General features: G+C 33.7%; 1 long non-coding RNA gene across 1 annotated transcript; it reads right to left on the reverse strand.

Annotated features, from left to right (window-relative positions):
• Positions 1-8,620: 8,620 nt before the first annotated feature.
• Positions 8,621-14,514, reverse strand: LOC126703422 (uncharacterized). Its single transcript, XR_007648062.1, has 3 exons — positions 14,147-14,514; positions 13,940-14,014; positions 8,621-9,221 (listed from the first exon to the last, which is right to left on the reverse strand). It is a non-coding gene; the product is annotated as an uncharacterized LOC126703422 (long non-coding RNA).
• Positions 14,515-19,217: the final 4,703 nt, after the last annotated feature.

Consider the following 19,217-nt stretch of genomic DNA (forward strand, 5'->3'; position numbering starts at 1 on the left):
AAATCTTCTGGTTATAGCATCCATTTTATCACATATTATGTTAGGCACATTAAAAGAAGACAGAGTGTAGTTGGGGATTGCTTGGGCAACCGATTTGATGAGAGTGCTCCTACCTGCCCATGATAAGCACTTACTCCTCCATCCAGAAAGCTTTGATTCAAGTTTGTCAAGAAGGAACTTGAAGTCCTTGGAGGGGGAATTAGATAGATGTAGAGGGGCTCCTAAATATATTGCATCCTTCTTCAGACTTTTCATATGGAGCACGCTTTTAACCAGCCTGCGGCTTTAAGATGGGGTGTTTTTTGAGAAAAACACACCGGATTTGCCCCTATTTAGCTGCTGACCTGACCAGGAGCAATATTTTTCGATACACTGATTAATATTTATTGCCTCCTTCCTGTTCACCTTCACAAAAAGCATTATATCATCCGCATACATGACATGGGTGATTGATGGGCTTCTTATGCTAGCTTTGAACCCGCTTATGTTGTTGACTGCAAGCTCATGATCTAGTATTCTGGATAAAACCTCTTGGCCCAAGATGAAAAGATATGATGATAAAGGGTCCCCTTGATGCAACCCTCTACTCGGTTTGAATTGCTCTGATTTGCCCCCACTTACAATGACTTCAAAAGACACAAATGAGAGACATGTTGTGATCCAACTGATGAAAATATCCCTGAACCCAAAGCGACGCAGGACAGATTGGATGAACTTCCAGTTGACCTTGTCGTAGGCTTTTTGGAGGTCTAATTTAATGGCCATAAGACCAATTTTTACTTTCCTAGTCTTGAAGCTATGTAACATCTCTTGGACAATGACTTGATTTTCGACGATCCAATGATCAGGGACAAAAGCTGATTGACATGGAGAGATGATCTTGTGAAGAAGAGGCCGTATCTTGTTTACCAAAAGCTTGGATATGATTTTATATATGACGTTGCATAAGCTTATGGGCCTGTAATGACCCATAGATTATGGGTTAGAAATCTTTGGGATGAGGATAATGAGAGAGTTGTTTACCTCTTTTGGCATACTACCGAAGTTGAAAAAGGAGGTGACTGCTTTGATAACATCATTCCCTACAGTTGGCCAGTATTCCTTATAGAAAAGAACAGGGAAACCGTCAGGACCAGGCGCTTTAAGGTCTTGCATATTGAACAGTGTTAATCTGATCTCTTCTGGTGTGGGAGTGCAACACAGGTCGGAATTCTCATCATCTGTTATACATGGCCTGATAAGATTGTCTAGGTGGTCAGGGAAGGAGACCTCTTCTTCTTTGTATAACTCCTTGAAATGCTGCAAAAACTTCTCGTGGATTCTGTTGGACCCTGTGACCCAATTTCCATTCTCTCCTTTAACTGCATCAATATGATAATGTCTTCTGCGGATTATGGTTAAGAGGTGGAAAAATTTTGAATTTTTGTCTCCTTCTTTTAGCCTCAATTCCCTAGATTTTTGCCGCCACAAAATCTCGCTTCTAAGGAGCCACTCAGATAGCTCAGATTGCAAAGTAGCTTCAGATAATCCATTATCCGCAGAATCATCATTACTTTGGATGTCTTTGATTTTTTGAAACAGCAAGTTAATTCTAGATTGGCAGTTGCCAAAAACTTCTTTGTTCCACTTGCGGAGAGCGTCTCTAGTGCCAGCTTGTTTTTTATACAGCTTGACAAAATCTGATCCTCTGACTTCTTCATTCCAAGCCTTTTCTACCACTGCGGCGCATCTATCATCTCTAATCCACACTGCTTTAAATCTGAAAGGTCTGTGGGCAAAGGTATCTTCTATATTTGTTTCTAGGAGAATAGGAGCATGATCTGAATTAATGGCTCCTAGATGAGTGCGAAGTTCACTTATAAGTAATATGTAAGAAGATATTTTTATAAAATTATTTGCCCCTTCAACGACACAAATTTTTTTTAATAAAATTTCTTCTTTTTTTTCAAGAGAATTTTTTATAGAACTTTCAACCACACAAGTTAATCTGGCAGCGGAAATGGAGTCTCACTATTATAGAAAAGTAATATCTCTAACAAATCAAGGATGAAATTATGATAAAAAAGTGTTGAGTTATTTGGTCCAAGTGGATGTAGTAAAATCTGATTACTTAGAGAAATAGGATCACTAATAATTTTGTAGTTTGATTGGTTGGCACATTTTGATATGTTTTTTTAAAAAATACATCAATGATTCAACTTTACTTGCCCAACTTTTAATTTTTTTAATATTTTTTTCTTTTTTAAGTTCAAAGCGGATTGGTATGTATGAAGTCAGATAACAAGGAGTTTTTTTTTTTTTTTTTTTGAAAAATTAATATTATATTATTATTAATTATTAAAAACAAAGTTATGGTCAAATTTTATATGAGAATAGCCTTTATTCAAACTCGATGATGATGCAAAGAAAATTAGTGAGCCAACTATCCAAATGAGGGGTGTTAAAAGACCTACAATCAAAGAACACACTCTAAGAAAGTAGCAATGTGATGTCAACCAAAGACTTTCCAATGCTTAAGTCATAAACTTATAAGAACCCAAAAAAATTCTGATAATGGAAGAGTTAAATTTTTTTCACTCATACCTTAGAATGAAGAGGGTTAGCCTTGGGCTGATTAGTGACTACTCTCTTCCATGATCTTTGCCATTTTCCTTATGAGAGGCATGATGGAAGGAGTGGAGTTAATGGTAGCAAGATTCTTAGGGTTCATGCCCATAATTGGAGAATGTGGGTTCATACCCAAGAATTTCCATGAATACACCAATAGTGGAGCCATGTAAGGTGATTGTCTTGGGGGTTGGACGGATGAGGTCGCATGTCAGACAAGTGACATTGTCGGTTGGAGGAGAGGCTTCTATCAGGCGAATGGTGTTCATGGGTGGGCATGTCCATCATAGCATGTAGGGTATAGGAGATGTTGGATGAATGAGCATGGGTTGGACGAAGGACATTGTGGGAGCTTGGCCTTTGAGAGATCCTTTTAGAAAATCATTCCCCTTCCTACAATTTTAAACAACGAAATTTCAAATTTTGTATTGAAATCATATTTTGAAAACACAATTTCAGAGCAAATACATTTTTCATTAAAATTATGTTTTGGAAACATTATTTCAAAGCAAAAATTTGAAATTTCAATAATTAAAATCATGTTTTGATTTTCAAAGAGAGGCTATTCTCCAAAATATTTTTACCGTTAGTTTTAAAAATTATAAATACATAATATTATTTGTCCAAAACCCAAATAACAAGTGTGCATTTCAAACTTCAAATTTCAAAAGATTACTTTTTTTTTTTGTTTTAATTTTTTTTATTATAATAACTTGATAGTTTACGAGATTAGTTGGGAAACTCTTTTAACATTTGCAATTCAATATATTTGACCTAAAAAGAAAACATTATATATACCCCAAGTGGTGGATCTTTTTTCTTCTTCTTCTTCTTTCTTTTTTTTCTTTTTTTTTTTAGGAGTGGTGGATCTTTTTGTTTTTTGTTTTTTTGTTAACATAGAAACATTATACATATCCCAAGGTGTGCTATGGACTTGCTGGTGCAATCGGTTAGATTCATTTGGGCCGGAGAAGTGGGTTGGGACTAAAATTCATAACCATGATGGATTGGGTCTGATATTGAATAATTCCATTTTTTTTAAAGCAAACTAAGATTGAATCTGATTTGGGCTTAAGCTTGTATCAATATTTCATGACAGTTGGCTAGAGTTCAATGGAGTGAACCCGGCGAGGATATCTACAAAGTCAATTTTGATGGGTCATGTTTTAGCGGTTGCGGTTCATTGGCGTTGGCATAGTGATACGGAATTTTCGAGGTGAACCAATGGCAGCAAAGGCAAGCAGAGGGGGACTGACTATGAATCCTACATCAGCAGAATTACTTGCTGTAATGCAAGCCCTCTACTTTGAAATTGATTTTGGTTGGGCACATAAAATTTATTATAAAAATGCTGCGGCATCTCAACTTAAATTAGATGTTTTGCATGGTTAAAGTGATGTTCCTGAAAAATAAAAGTATAGATTAATTTGCTCAGATGAAAAGATTGCAATGCATAGCCATGTTCTTATTGAACACTTAACTACAATTCTTATAAAACATTGAAAGATCAAAATACACCCTGAAAAGGGTATTTGTTGTACTAAGTCTAGCCTTTTCAGGTTTCAAGTCTCTTTCCAGCTATTGAATCACACATATTATCATCCAAAGGAGTTAATTTTGTTCATCAAGTGTCATCCAAAATCAAGCTTTCTTCCCCTCCTTTCACCAACTTCGCTACAAATTCATCAATGTTCTTATCTGAGCTTCCACCTAAAAAGTGTTAGCTCAAGAAATTTTTTCTAAGGAGATCATTATGAAACTTAAATTATATAAAATCTAATAAAAAGAAAATTTCATATATTGACAAAAAAAACAAAAAAAAAAAACAAAAAACAAAAAACAAAAAACAAAAACGTAAACAAATAAATATATAAAGTTTTACAATTTCCTTCTACGAATTTTCTTATTTTGAAATCGTTCCTTAATAGTCTTATTGTCAATGCTACTAACTACATCTCTTTCAAAATTTTAGTTACATAAAATTTTTCTTAGGTCTTTTCTTTTTGTTTGTAAAGACCTAATATATTGTTAAAGGGATCAAAGTTTGGCTACAAACTTAGTTGTTGCCTAAACAAATTAAGGCTACAACTCCCACCAAACAAATTAACATGGCTACATATTTTAAAAATCTAATCATTAAATTGTATGCTCTTTATGTTCTTAAAACACATGCCAAATTTTATGTTAATCGAATATTATTTACTATTTGATCCAAAAATTATTTTTTATGTATAATTTTAGACTACAAAAACTTGAAATTTAAACATTTGATTGATGACATAGTTATTAATCTTTGATTTTCTTGAAATTTTGCATGTATGGGGATATAAGAAAAAAAATGTAATCCAATAGTAAATTTGTCAAAATTCACATCCAATAAAAAAATTATTGAGTTGAGTTATAACCTCAGCCTATAAGACTACAATCAAATTTGTTATTAAATTTTGTTCAAAGTTTAATTATGTTGGGCCTAAAAAAAATTTAGGGTGGTCACAATTTTTTTAAAGATAAAAAAAATCAAAAAATTTTTAAAATTTTTTTTTTTCCAAGTCAGAGTAATGTTGTGACCACCCTGGACGCAATGTGAAGCCACCCATTGTTGGAAGTCAATATTGAGAGACATGCAGCGCCTACACACTAATCAATCGCAGACGACTGTATGCCCTGTCAAATGAGTGTTTTAAAGGCATTTGGATTAAATGTATTTCAAACATGATTTTATCATAAATATTGGAGAATCAAGATAAATGTGGTGGGGATATGCAGACACAATGCAATGCTGGTGTTGGCAAAAGTTGGATCAAGAATTGGCAAGTGCTGTAGAGGCAAGTCATTTTGATGCTAGATGGAGCGGGAACCAAAAGAAACAAATGGATGGCAACTGTTTATGTGTGCAAATACAGACCAGGCAATAAAGTATTACTATGCCACTATTGGGAATGAGACGTAAGGATACTGCAATCAGTTTAACTCTAGGCAATCACAAGGTGTGCAAACATCAGTTAGAAGCAATTCCTAGATCTTGATTAGGGTGGCCATTTTTAACCAAACTCGTTAATTCATTCATGATCCACCTGATTTGAATAAGTCATGACCTGCCCAATTAAATATTTGGATTAAATGGATAAAAATCATTTGGTTATTTAGTTAAACAAGTCTTAATAAGTAAATCCATAGGTTATCAATTATATCCATTTATTTTTTATTTTTTAAAAACTTTTATAATCTAAATTCTAAAAGAAAAAAGGAAAAATCTAAACCCTAACACTCTTTCTCCCTCACAACCGCTCCACATTCTTTCTCCCTCTCTCTCAATTTCTCTATTTCTTCCTCCTTCATTTTCCTACCAAAATTTTATTTTCCTCCAAACACTGCTTAACCTCTCAGATTGTACCAGAAAACGAGCTCCACGACTTGGCCTTGTGGTCGTTCTTCTTCTTCTATTTCTTTGAGTGGGCATCATCTCCTTCACTTGTCATCGAACTGGCTCGGCGGCGGCTTTCTTGATGGACTCACTAGATGGAGGCTTTGTATTTGTGGAGATCAATTAAGCCACAGATCATGACAGTCTTGTTCGTCTTTATAAAAATTGTATCCATTTTTTTTTTTTTTTGGGTAAAAGTTGTGTTTGGTTGCTGCGAAAACCTAGGTTTAGGAAAAGAAAATATAAGAAATGATATGGAGGAAGATGTTCTTCACTTTCAGTATTTTTCATGCCATTTTTTGTTTTAATTTTTAATTTTTGCTTATTTTAGCAATTTCTAAGACAAAGACTGTAGTATTTTTTTCTCTTAAAACTCACTTATGTATTATTGGTGCATAATTTTAAACACATATTTTCAGTTTTTAAATAATATTATACACATTTTTATCCATACGTATTTTCAAAAAAATTGAAAATTGTTGTTTAAATACACGTACCAAACGGGTTTTCAAACTTTTTGAAAAAGTGGAGGTTTTAAAAAGTGCAGTATGAAATTGGGTTTTTTTAAAAAGTTGAGTGTTTGATAAAAATTGTTAAAAAGTACATTTTGAAAAAACTAAGTGTTTGGCTGGCACTTATAAAAGTGACGGTTTGAGTTGTAAATTACCAAAAATGACATGTATATATAAGGAAATTTGTTTCATTCTTAAATCAACTACTTAATAATACTTACTAAAAAAATAAATAATAATAATAATAACAATAATGATTTATTATTAACTAAAATTTTTTGTAAAAATATTGTTAACTAAAATTTGTTGTAAAAATATTTTTATAATATTTTCACAACAAATTATATATATTAAGTTGTTACTAATTTTAATTTGAACACACCACTTAAATTATTTTTCTTCACTAGTATTAGTTAGTAACAACCCACCACTTAAAATTTATTGTAAAAATATTGTGAAAATATTATAGTAGCATTTCTTAGTTTTAATTTCTTTTTCTTTATTTTATTTTTCTCTTTATCTCTTTTTCTTTCATCCACACGTTTATTTATATTTTTTCCTCTCTTTTTCTCCTCCACACACGTATTCTTTACCTTCTCTCTATCTTCACTTTTGACTTTTCATTTTGCTTTTCTTTTTTCTTCTCTATCTTCCAGGACATACCAAAAGCCAAAAGCTCTCACTCTTTCTTTCTCTCTCTCTCTCTCTCACACACACACACACAAAGATCGCCGACAGATGACAAAGGCAAGAGAGACAACCTTTTAAATCAGGGTTCACGCATGCCTGTCGCTAGTCATTGACTAAAGATTGGATCAAAGCAAAGCAAACAAAAGGGAGATACTACATAAGGGAAGATTTCGCTATATTTCGATGTTTTTTTGTTTTGCATTTTGAGGAATCCTAATTTGCAAGGGATTGATTTTTTTTTTCTTTAGCTGATTTGGGAATTTGTTATATATTTTTTTGTGTTTGGATTTGGAAATTTGTTATTGAATTGAACCTTGGCTAGACGCTATTTTTTGTGTGGTAGCAATTAATTTATCAAAGGGTTCTGGGGTTGCAAATGGCAATCTACCTTGATTTATCAAAGGGTAAAATTGGGTTTTTAATAAAAACATGTGGGCAATTTAGTACTTAACCTTTAGATCCAACAGTAACATTGATCAAAAGCGCTTTTGCGTTTGCAAGAGCTCGTCAAACCTGTCCGCGCATTTTGGCTCAATTCTTTGCATTTCAAAACATAGCTTTTTTAAGAAAGCACGTTTTGAAATATTATCAAACATCTGACTTTCACTTTTTGCTCTCAAAAAGCGCGTTTTAGCTTTTAAAAGCTGAAACAAACGCATGCTTAGACTTGATTATTTTGTTTTTAGTATGAGGTTGAGAAATTTTGAGTTGTTGAATTTTTTAAAATTTTGCTTGGATGTTGAGAAACTTGAGATAGATAGGAAATTCCAAGTCTTTGATTTTAATGGGTTAAATGGATGCATTGGATTATTAAATGAGTTAGATGAGTAATGGGTGAATAATATAAATTTAAAATGAGTTGGATGAGTAATGGGTAAATAATATAAATTTAAACAGGTAATAAATGAGTTAATGGGTAATTATATACCCGACTTATTTAGGACCCAATCCAAAATCTACCAAACCCGCCTAATCGCCACCCCTATCCTTGAGAAACACAATCAATATGGCTAAAGTGGCACCATGAATGCATATTCACGTTTTTTGGTCTAAGCTTTAGCATCTGTTTTGTCAATTTGCAGTATTTTCATATGGCTGCATGGTTGGGTGAGATTCGGTGTCCTAATTTTGGCTTCTGTTTGGTTTTGTTTCTCTTACTACGGAATTTTGGCGTTGTCACAAAAATAAAATAAGATAGAAATTTCACATTCCATATAACCTTTGAACCTTAAAAGTTGAGTTGCTGAAAATTTGCATTGCAAATTTTATTATCTAAGCAGTTGGATGTGAATCTTCAGTAAAGTATAAAAACATATGCTGAATATAGTATTAATAACCTTACTTTAGATAAAATGTAAACAAATTCAAACTTCCACAAACAGAAAACTGTGAAAGAGAAAATTTTGCTTACTTTATGTCTAATTAACAATAACATGTCATTGAGACAATTTTTTTCCATCTAATACGTACCATTGTCTTCCTGTTCCCTTTAAGAAAATGCTTGAGAAGCTGCTTGCTAGAATTTTTGTTGGACCCAATCATATATCTGTTCAACTAATTGACAAATCTTTTTAAACAAGCTACAGACTGCATCAAGTCCTAAATTAGCTGTGTAGTAAACACACTGATAAATTAGTTGGTACAAATGATGTACCCCTAGGATCAGGATTGGGCATAAATTAACCATGAATAGCCAAAAGGGAGAGATGATTATTGCAAAGAGTAGCTCAATAGCAATAATTCCAGAAACCAAACAAATGAACCTCAATATGGGAAGGTATCCAGCATCTTGAGGTTGTAGTTTTATCCCCATATATGCAATGTGATGGACGATTGTAGCCATGAAGAAAAGCAAGATGATAGGAAAATGTGTATGAAGTGGCGAGACACCCAAGACTTGGAAGTGTAAACCAATTAATGCAGTTGGAAACAAGGCGAGTTCACCAAGAAGCGAGTGAAATGCTTCAATGAAAGATAGTGCTTCATCACTGGCACATACACAAACAAGAAACCCTTTAGCTTTAATATTACTTTTTCACCCAAACATAAGAGAACAGAATCCACTTAACTTTCAAAAAAATAAAAATAAATAAATTCCTTCAGCTTTATTAGGTTTCCCTCCCAAACCTACTGCAATGAGTACAATTCAAGGTGAAGAGATGAAGAAGCCACTAACAATATTATTTCATTCACCCTTACTACAAAAATTAATCTTTAACAATTTGTCTCATCAAGAATTCATAAAATTCAGTATTTATATGTATGTGTGACTGTGCAATTGTGATTTTGTAATAATTGAAGTCATTCAATAAGCCATAGGTCTAATATAAGACTTACTGTTCCTCATCTATGAATTAGTGTTGATGTTGAAATCTAAAAAACAACAACCAAGCCTTAGTCCCAAAACTTTGGAGTTGGCTAGGTATCCTCAACAAATTAATCAGGGATCCTTATTTGTGATATTCATTCAGTTTTGTAAAAATTTCAAACCCTAGTTTTTTTTATATTCATTTGATGTTTTTTTCATCTAAAAAGTGCTTTCCTAATGGAAAATGGACAGGTAGCTTACCAAAGCCTAATGGAGCTAATCTCAGTTGGGCAAAGTGCTATAACTTCAGAACCATGGGCAGGCAAGGTGAAAATAGGCCTAATCTCAAGTGGGTTACTTGTAACTACCCCAAAAATACCTCTACTAAAATTACTTCATAGAACATTGCTGTCATAAAGGGCAATCTGAAGAAAGCATAAAAAGAAATTTTCTTGGTTGTGAGAATCTTGAAAGCAAAAGGAAGATTAGAATTAGAGATTTCCATTGAAAATTGCAGGTATATTTGAAAGAAACTAAAGAAAATGTATGGAGGTAGATTTGAACTATGGTTTTCCTCATAAAGGAGACCAGTCAATGTCACTAAGCTACAAAACTCTTAGCATTCAAAGTAAATTGTATTAGAAGTGATGAACCTCCTATATGCACAAACCTAGAGCTTGGGCTTTCTAGGCTAAGTTTAGTGAGGGCTAACATCATGGATATATGATAATTTAATAACACAACCAGGCCTTGCTAACATAAAAATCTTAACAGAGCCCAACCCCTGGGCTGCATTTGGGAACATGTATTTAGATTTAGGATTTGGATTTCAAATCAATCAAGGGATTTGGAAATCATTATTTTGCAATTCATGGGTTTTTAATCCCTTGTTTTGGATCATTTATATGGTTAGAAGTATTTGAATTTATTTCCATTAGTGGGTGAAAAAATAGAAGCAAAAGTTACATATTAATCAAAGAACAAACAAATAAATGCTATTTCCATTTATGGTTACATAATCAAGTAACATAACTTTCTAGTGAAAAAAGTCACAATTAACATATAATTGTAATGTGTAAGATACAAATAAATGTTAATTCTTAAGAAAAAATTTGTCACAAACACCATTCAATCAAACAAATAAATCAACCTAGCCAATTTTCAATAATTCAGCATCTGATCCCCCCTCCTCCCCAAAAACAAAAACTAGAAGTTCAACATCAGAGGCATAAACTCTAGTCAAAATCTCAAGCATTGACTATCTTAACCAACAATCATAACAAGAAACCCAACTGGCAAAGGAATAAAACCCATCTCTTCTTCCTCTTTTTTGCATCTCATTCACACTATGTTTTTGTTGGATGCACAAATCTCGTCTATCATTGGCCTTAAATATCAGAGAAGCTTGAAAAACTTAAAAGAAAACATAAAACCATGCCAGTAAAGAAAAAAAACCTCTTCCCCTTTCCTTCCTGCTAATTTTTATACTAATCTGAATATGCCCCAACAATGATAATGGGCAACTCTTTTCTTAAATCTTCAAAGAGCACAAAAACAACCAAGCAAAACAACACATACCCCCTTCCCCTTGAAAGGGGAAATTGTGACTATTTGATAGAGAAATTATGTGGGGTTTTATGGTTTTCATAGTTAAGAGTTAGGGCTTAACTTGGGGTTGTTTAGAAGAAGAAAAAGATAGATATTAACAGTGCTCAAAATTGACACCAAAATTTAGCTCGTAGGCTTGTTCCCGCACAAAGTTTGTAGTGGGCAAAAATACTTTTTTTTTTTTTTTTTTTGGGATAAGTAAGAAAGATGCATATTCAAAAAGCTACTTTATGCATGAAAAGCACAAAGCAGACCAGAAATTACAAAGAAGAGAGAAAGAACAAAGAAGAAAATTAATTACAAAAAAGGTGAGAACTAAGCTACTTGGCTACAACTTATTTTGAATTTTGAAGTAATAAAAAATTCCTCTTCTATGGCTGCATCAAACCCCTAAAGAAAAGTGACTCTATAAGTAAAACATACCATTAATTGAGCAATAATTAAGAAACCCAATTCATATAAAACAAATGCAAAATGAAAATGGACAGCCCAAAAAAGAAAATTTCAATTATTCATAGCCTCTAAAGATAAACATGCCTTCCATCTTCAACCAAACCAATAAGTTTAACAATTACGCATCAATAAATATCATAGACCTAAGATGTTTAACTAACCCTTCTAAATAATCCAAAATTATGCATATCCAGAACTGAAGCTAACCCCTAAGCACAATTAGACATGGCAAAACGGGTCAGAATTTTCTGACCCGACCCGACCCGACCTGAAAAATACCCAACCCGAACCCGATTTTTTTTTTACCCGAAGCAAAAACGGGTTGACCCGTGACCCGACCCGTGTTTTTTGCGGGTCAACCCGACCCGACCCGAACCCAAACCATTTTTTTAAAACTTTTTTTTTGGTAAAAAAAAAAAGTGAAATTAAGAAAATATTGGTTTAATTGTTTATTGTGAGTTTTAAGGAAACAATTGATACATTTACATAACTGCATGCAAATTAATTGAAAAATAAATGGTTGAGCATTCTATAATGAGTAAAGATTTTCAGATATCAAATAACAAAGTACATGCCAAGATAATCTGGTTACAGTAAAATTAAAAACAGATTTAAAATTGTAGATATGTGTGAGACACATTCACAAGTGTAAAAATAGTAAAGTCAAAGTATTAAATTAGCGTAAATTATGAATGCTTAGATCTATTTTTTAACAATTTATATTCAAAATAAACGGTTTTTCAAAATAAATTATGATATTTCCTAGAGTGTGTACTGCTTAACAATGATATGATCTTCATAAAAAAGACTAGGTATAAATAAGTAAGCAATCAAACTTTAATGTATATCTCAAATTGAAATAGAGTGTCAATCACAATTGATAATAGATTATAAAATTAATTTTTAAAATTGTAACTTTCTTATATGTTTTTATTCTTTATCAAATGAGTTATCCAATAAGTCATTTGTAATTTTTTTTTTTTGGAATGTTGATATTATGTAAAAATAAAACTTGTATATTTGTTTTACTTATCTTTGTGTTGTTTTGGTTTAGATAGCAATGTTAGGATTTGTATAATTTTAAAATTATTGAATGAGTATTAATAAGTTTAACTGAGTTTATTCTTGATATAAGTAGTGAATTCAAAATAATGCATTTTACATCAAGTAATATGTTGCATAACTATCTAAATGACAAATACATATTGTTTTTTTATAAATAAAAAAATAAAAAAATAAAAAATTTCATGTGAAAAATACGGGTCAACCCGACCCGACCTGCAACCCGATTGACCCGAACCCGTTTTCAACTAGGGATGGCAATTTTCCCCCGCCCCGCTTAACCCGCCCCTCCCTGCTTCGCCCCGCGCGGGTTTTCCCCACCCCGCAAAGGCAGTGGGACGGGGATGGGGCAAGATTTTAGCCCCGCACCACGGGGCGGGGCGGGGATGGGTTTAGGCTTTTTAGACCCACCCTGCCCCGCCCCTCCCTGTCCCCGCCCCGCCCCGCTTTACTAAAGGTTATAATTGTAAAATTTTCATACCTAAAACCCTACTATTTAAACAAACATATTAATATTAGCATATTTTATTCTATTTAATGTGATTCTATGCCTTTATTTTGTTGTGTTATACTATGAGATTTTTTTTTAATTTTTTTTTTTAATGATTGTCTTGATAAACACTTGGATATATTATTCAATTTTTTCTAAAAATTGATTTGATTTTATGGGATAAATTTAGTTGTAATTTCAAGTATATTTTTATTAATGAAATAGGTTTCATTAAAAAAATTGTACTAGTTGTAGGGCAAATTAACAAAAAGTAGAGTTTTACGGGGTGGGGCGGGGTTTCGTGGGGCCCCATGGGGCGGGGATGGGGTGAGAAAGCATTCCCCGTCATGCGGGGCGGGGCGGGGATGGGGCAAGATAAAACAATGCGGGGCGGGGACGAAGACCCCATCTTTCGGCCCTACCCCGCCCCATTGCCATCCCTATTTTCAACCCGCTTAAAATGACCCGTTTTTGACCCGTGACCCGTTTGACCCGACCCGAACCCGACCCACCCGTTTTGCCATGTCTAAGCACAATGAGCTTTACAGGCACATAAACAAACATATTTATACAAGAACCCAAATTTGTTTGATAGGCGAAAAAAGAGCTACCAAAATTGAAACCTTCAATCTGATCACTAAATTAAAAGCGGAATTAAAGTTGAAACTCATAAAAAACAAAAGGCAATAAATCAATTATTATGAAACAAAAATTGATCCAAGTAACAATCAAATTTGCAAAATTGAAAAACGAAGGAAGAGAGAGCTTAAAGCTAGAACCCCAACCTGTTCAGTCGGTTATAAATAGCTTCCAAAATTGAATGCTTCAGTCTGATGGCTAAGTACAGAGCCGCATTTAGGCTGAAACTTGTAGAAAACAGAAGACAAAAAAATTAATTATTAAATATAAATTGATCCAATCATCCAAGTAAGAATAAATTAGGAAAAAAAAAAAAAACAAAGGAATAGAGCTAATAAACCTAGAAGCCAAACCTGTTCAATTGGCCATAAAAAGCATTCAAACGTGGGATTTGGGTTTGGATCCAAACTCTTAAATTCACGTTTCTTAAGATGCCATTTTATGGCATCCCAGACCTCAAACAACAAAACGGTTGACACCAATTTCGCAGCAACGAAGCTGCTCACAACGCTTCTATCCGCTGTCGAAGCCATACACATCAAATATTATTAGAATTTGACGGTTGACACCCATGGCAAACTTGCTCGAAACAAAGGAAGTACAAGCTCTCCTTGTCGGAAACTTAGGTGGTACTTGACTAATAACCATATCCCTAAACGGAGAGCGAAGGAGGTAGAGAGGAGGAAGATAAGTATTGTGAGAGAAGAGAGTGGAGAAGTTTTTAGGCTTTGATTGAAAAAATGCTTCCAAACTCTTTTTAGTATATTTTAACATGAACTCCTCAAATTTTCCCTCAAATAAGATGTTTACCCTTCGTCAATAATTTTTTAAAAAACATTAAGGGCGGTTTGGTAGTAGGTTTCAAACATCATTGTTTAAAATAATACGAAAATTGTGATTTAAAAAGTACAGTTAAAATATGTTTTTAGTTTTCGTAAAACAAAAAATGTATATGACACCATAGTTTAAATGATATGTTTCAGTGTTTGAAAAACAGAAAATGTGTTTGGGAGGTGTGTGTGTTTGATTTAAAAAAAAAAAAAAGTTGACATTGTACAAAATAATTTTTTTAATTGAGGAGAGTGGAGAAATCCATTTTATACCGTTGCCTTTTTTTTTTCTCATCAGTATTCCTTCTTTATAGGTGGGACCCACGGGTAAAGAGAGAAGACTTGTCACATCAGGTGAGACCCACGGGTTTGAAGTTCACTGAAAAGCATTGTTTGTTGTTTAAAAATACATCTCAGGTAATTTCAAAAACATGGTTTAAAAACCATATTTTTAACAAAATTGTTCAAACAACACTGAACATAGATATCCTATCAAATACAATTTTTTTTTTTTTTACATTAATGTTCAGTGTTTAAACACTAAACACTGGTGTTTAAAATCGATGACCAAACAGGTTCTAAATTTCTTCTACCATCTCCCTATTTTTTATCTTTCCATTTTTCAACTCCTCCTACCAAAGTTTCTCTCACCCACCAGCCTTTTTTATTATTTTTTTATTTTATCTCTAATACCATCTCATATTCTGCTAGCTTTGAAGTGAACCTTAGGAGTCTCACAAATTCCATTGCCAAAAATCTAGTACCACATAAAAAAATAAAATAAAATAAAATCACTTTTGTCACAATTGTTTTTGTGACAAACTGTGAATAGTAAAAAAAAATAAAAGGTTTATATAAAAATAATACACAACTAATCACAGTAATTATGGTTTTTTTTATGTGGCAATGAAATTACTCACAGGATAGCAGAGACTTTTAGACAGCAACTTCTTTTCTGCAACCACCCTTACGGGCAGTACCTCATATATATTTGGCGAAAATATTTCTTAGTCCATAAATGACCTCAAAATATAGCGAAATACACCTCAAATGGTGGATTTCATTAACCTCTACGTTACAAAGGAAAAGAGGAATTAAATTAATTAAACCCATCTCTTTCGTCCTCCTTTTTTCCATCTCATCCCCACAACTTTTTTGTTTGATTCACAAGTCACTTCTATCATTGGTCATCTTTGCCTTTTGTCTTTTCTAATGGAAACACTCGGAATCCATAGATAAATAAAAATTCTGGTAACATAAAGACTAGAGATAATAAAGAAACCCAGTTCATATAAATAAAATGCAAAAATGAAATGGACACCCCAGAACAAAAGCAGAAAATAGAGTCAATGATAATCTATTACTCTCATAAAAAAAAGTAACAATTACATATTAATAAATATCATAGACCAAATATGCTTTATAAATAGTTTCCTATGCATATCCAGAAGCTGACACCTAAGTTCGATCAGCTATACAAGCACATATACGTACATATGTAAACATATTTATACAAGAACCCAAACCTGGCCAATAGATGATAGAGAACTTCCAAAATTGAATCCTTCAGTCTGATTGCTAAATTCACCATCGCATTTGAGTTGAAACTGATAGAAAACAAAAGAAGAAAAAAGAAAAAAAAATACAAATTTTAAACAAAAATTAATCCAAGTTGAAAACAAAATTCCTATATTGGATTTTATAGTTTAGACACTATTTTTTATATATATATAGAATAGTTTAGACACCTTATTAATTAACAATGTGAAATAAATAAATACAGTTAATCACACATTATAATCAAAATAATAAAAATATAACTCAGATATATATATATATATATATCATAGACAATAAACCAAAGCAGTAAAAACTATTGTTAGACAGAGAATGTTCAGAGAGTAGAAAACCAAAGGAAAATATTTCCAATGGAAAAATCACTATAGAGACAAAGACATTCCGATAGAAAATCACTAAAGAAAAACAATTACAAATTCAAAGACTTACAAAACCTTCATAGCTTAAACTTACAAAATCTGTACAATCATCTCGCTTGCCTTCCTGGCACAGTAATTCTAGAACCTCTGAAATCCTTTTTTAGTGATCCCCTTTGAACCATAACAATGGGACTAATTAAAAATATGAGTCGGGATAATAAATGGGGTATATTTTCAATGACGCAATGGGCATGGGTTCTTTTAACGATCTTGGTTTATCATGGTGATACAGAAATAAACTAAGGCACAAGATTAAAAAAAAAAAAATATATATATATATATATATATGAGAGAGAGAGGACGCTTGGCTTAAGACTAAAAAATGGCTCACTCTTGTTGATTTTCAAAGTACAGGAGCTCAATAAAAGCTCCTTCATTTTTCATTTGACTTTCGAGAACCTGAACAAGAAACTTTTTCTTGTTGCTCTCTACAACAATGTCGATAAGTTGGTAATGAGCATAACGAGCCTATTGTTCCGATGGAGAGAAGAACTCTCTACCAAACACTAAGCTCTTCTCAATACTAGGCTTCACAACCTCAGCTCTGTTAACGTGTATTAGGGTATGTGGCCTTTAGGCCCACCTTGTTTACTTTTATAGCACACTTACCTGTACTGCACAATCTACCTCCTATATAAAGGCTCTCATGTATATTCTATTATTGTGTGAAATACAATACAATCATTCAGTGTTTATAACATGGTATCAGAGCCATTGCTCTAATTTTCTTGTGTCTTGTAATCTTGTCTTTGTTGGTATTTTCTGCTGCCTCAACTTCTTCAGTCAGTAAACCTTTTTCGTGCCCTCTCCTGACTGCTCCACCGCCGTCAGAGGTGCCCAAGGTTGAATCTTCACCGCCAAAAGCTCGATCATCGCCACCAAGATCACTACCTTCGTTGGATCTTCCACATTGGACCTCCGATTAGGACATAAGACATATCACCGTGTAGATTTTCAACCAATCTACACAACGCTGTTAGAATCATCATCATCTGACCCTCCACGCGCCACTACATGCCAATCAAAGATTCAGCAGTTTCTTCCACGCGCCTCACGTGCCTTCCGTATTGCTCTGATCATCTCACCGCCGCCGTCATTGGAATTGTCTTTCTAAGATCTACATCATCGGAAAAGAATTGGCCTTATCGGATTGCCCACACGCTCTCACACACTGTTGAAGAATTTTGTCACGTTGTCTACGCGCCTCACGCACTACACGCACCACCGCCCCTATTGTTGCTAACATCATCTATGACATCACTCTGCCACGTCAGCCCTAGCTAACATCATCTTCCAGGTTGCTACTGACGTCATTGTCCAATCAACCTGCTGACGTCATCCATTGACCTTCCTTCGTTGGCCGTTGACTTTCGGTGTTGACAGTTGACTTTGACCAGGTTTGACAGTTGACTTTTTGCAGTCCAGGTGCTCCTTATCTAGTTTTTCGCGTATATTTCATTTTTGCATATTTTGCTTCTAAATGAAGAATAAGGACAAGTCTTCTTCTTGTTGCAATAATCGTCGCCGACAATCCAGCAAACGTTTTTGCAATTATTGCAAATGTTTTGGCCACAATATTGAGACTTGCTATCATCGCAACAAATCAATTGTTTCAATTTCTGCTACTACTGCTGCTAACACTAAGAGTGTCCAACCAATGGCTCCCGTCTCTGCGCAGTCTAAGTCTTCAAGATGCACTTTTACCATGTCCACAGATGACCTTAAAAACATCATCGCCAATGTCATTCGTATGGTTGCTAATACATTTATTCTTCTTCTCTCTTAGTTTTATCTGGTATGTATCCTTCATCTTGGCTTATGAATTCCGCTTGTTGCAATCACATGACACCTCACTCGTCCTTATTTTCTGAACTCAAACCTACACCACACCCTCTTAATATTCGCACAGCAAATAGTTCCACAATGTTTGGTCATAATATAGGTTCTGTTTCGACCTCCAACCTCTTGATTCCTGGGGTCTTTAATGTTCCAACCTTTCTTACAATTTATTTTCTGTGGGACAATTAGCTGAGTTGGGTTATCGCATTATATTTAATTATTCTGGATGTATTGTGCAGAATCCGAGGATAGGACAAGAGCTTGGGACGGGTCCCAAAGTTAGGCGTATGTTTCCTATAGACAACCTTCGTCTTCCACTTATTGCTCTTGTTTCTATTATTGTAGTTGCTACAATTTCTTCTATTCCTTCCCTTGCACTTTGACATGCCTAACTTGGTCACGCATCTTCCTCTCAAGTACAAAACTTGGCTTCTAGAGGTTTGTTAAGTTCAATGTCCACAGAAAATTTTGATTGTGCTTCATGTCAGTTAGGAAAACAACCAGTTTTGCCTTTCAATACTAGTGAATCAATGTCTACTGATATCTTTGACCTAATTCATTCAAATATCTGGAGGCCTTCCTCTGTCTCTAGTATTGGTGTATCTCGATATTTTGTTGTCTCTGTTGATGATTATTCCCGCTATAGTTGGATTTTTCATATGAAACATCATTCTGAATTATTGCAAGTATATTCTAATTTTGCAAAAATGGTTTAAACTCAATTTTCCAAACATATCAAAAACCTTCGATTTGATAAT

This window comes from Quercus robur, chromosome 10 (assembly GCF_932294415.1).
Source record: "Quercus robur chromosome 10, dhQueRobu3.1, whole genome shotgun sequence".
NCBI classification, from domain to species: Eukaryota; Viridiplantae; Streptophyta; class Magnoliopsida; order Fagales; family Fagaceae; genus Quercus; species Quercus robur.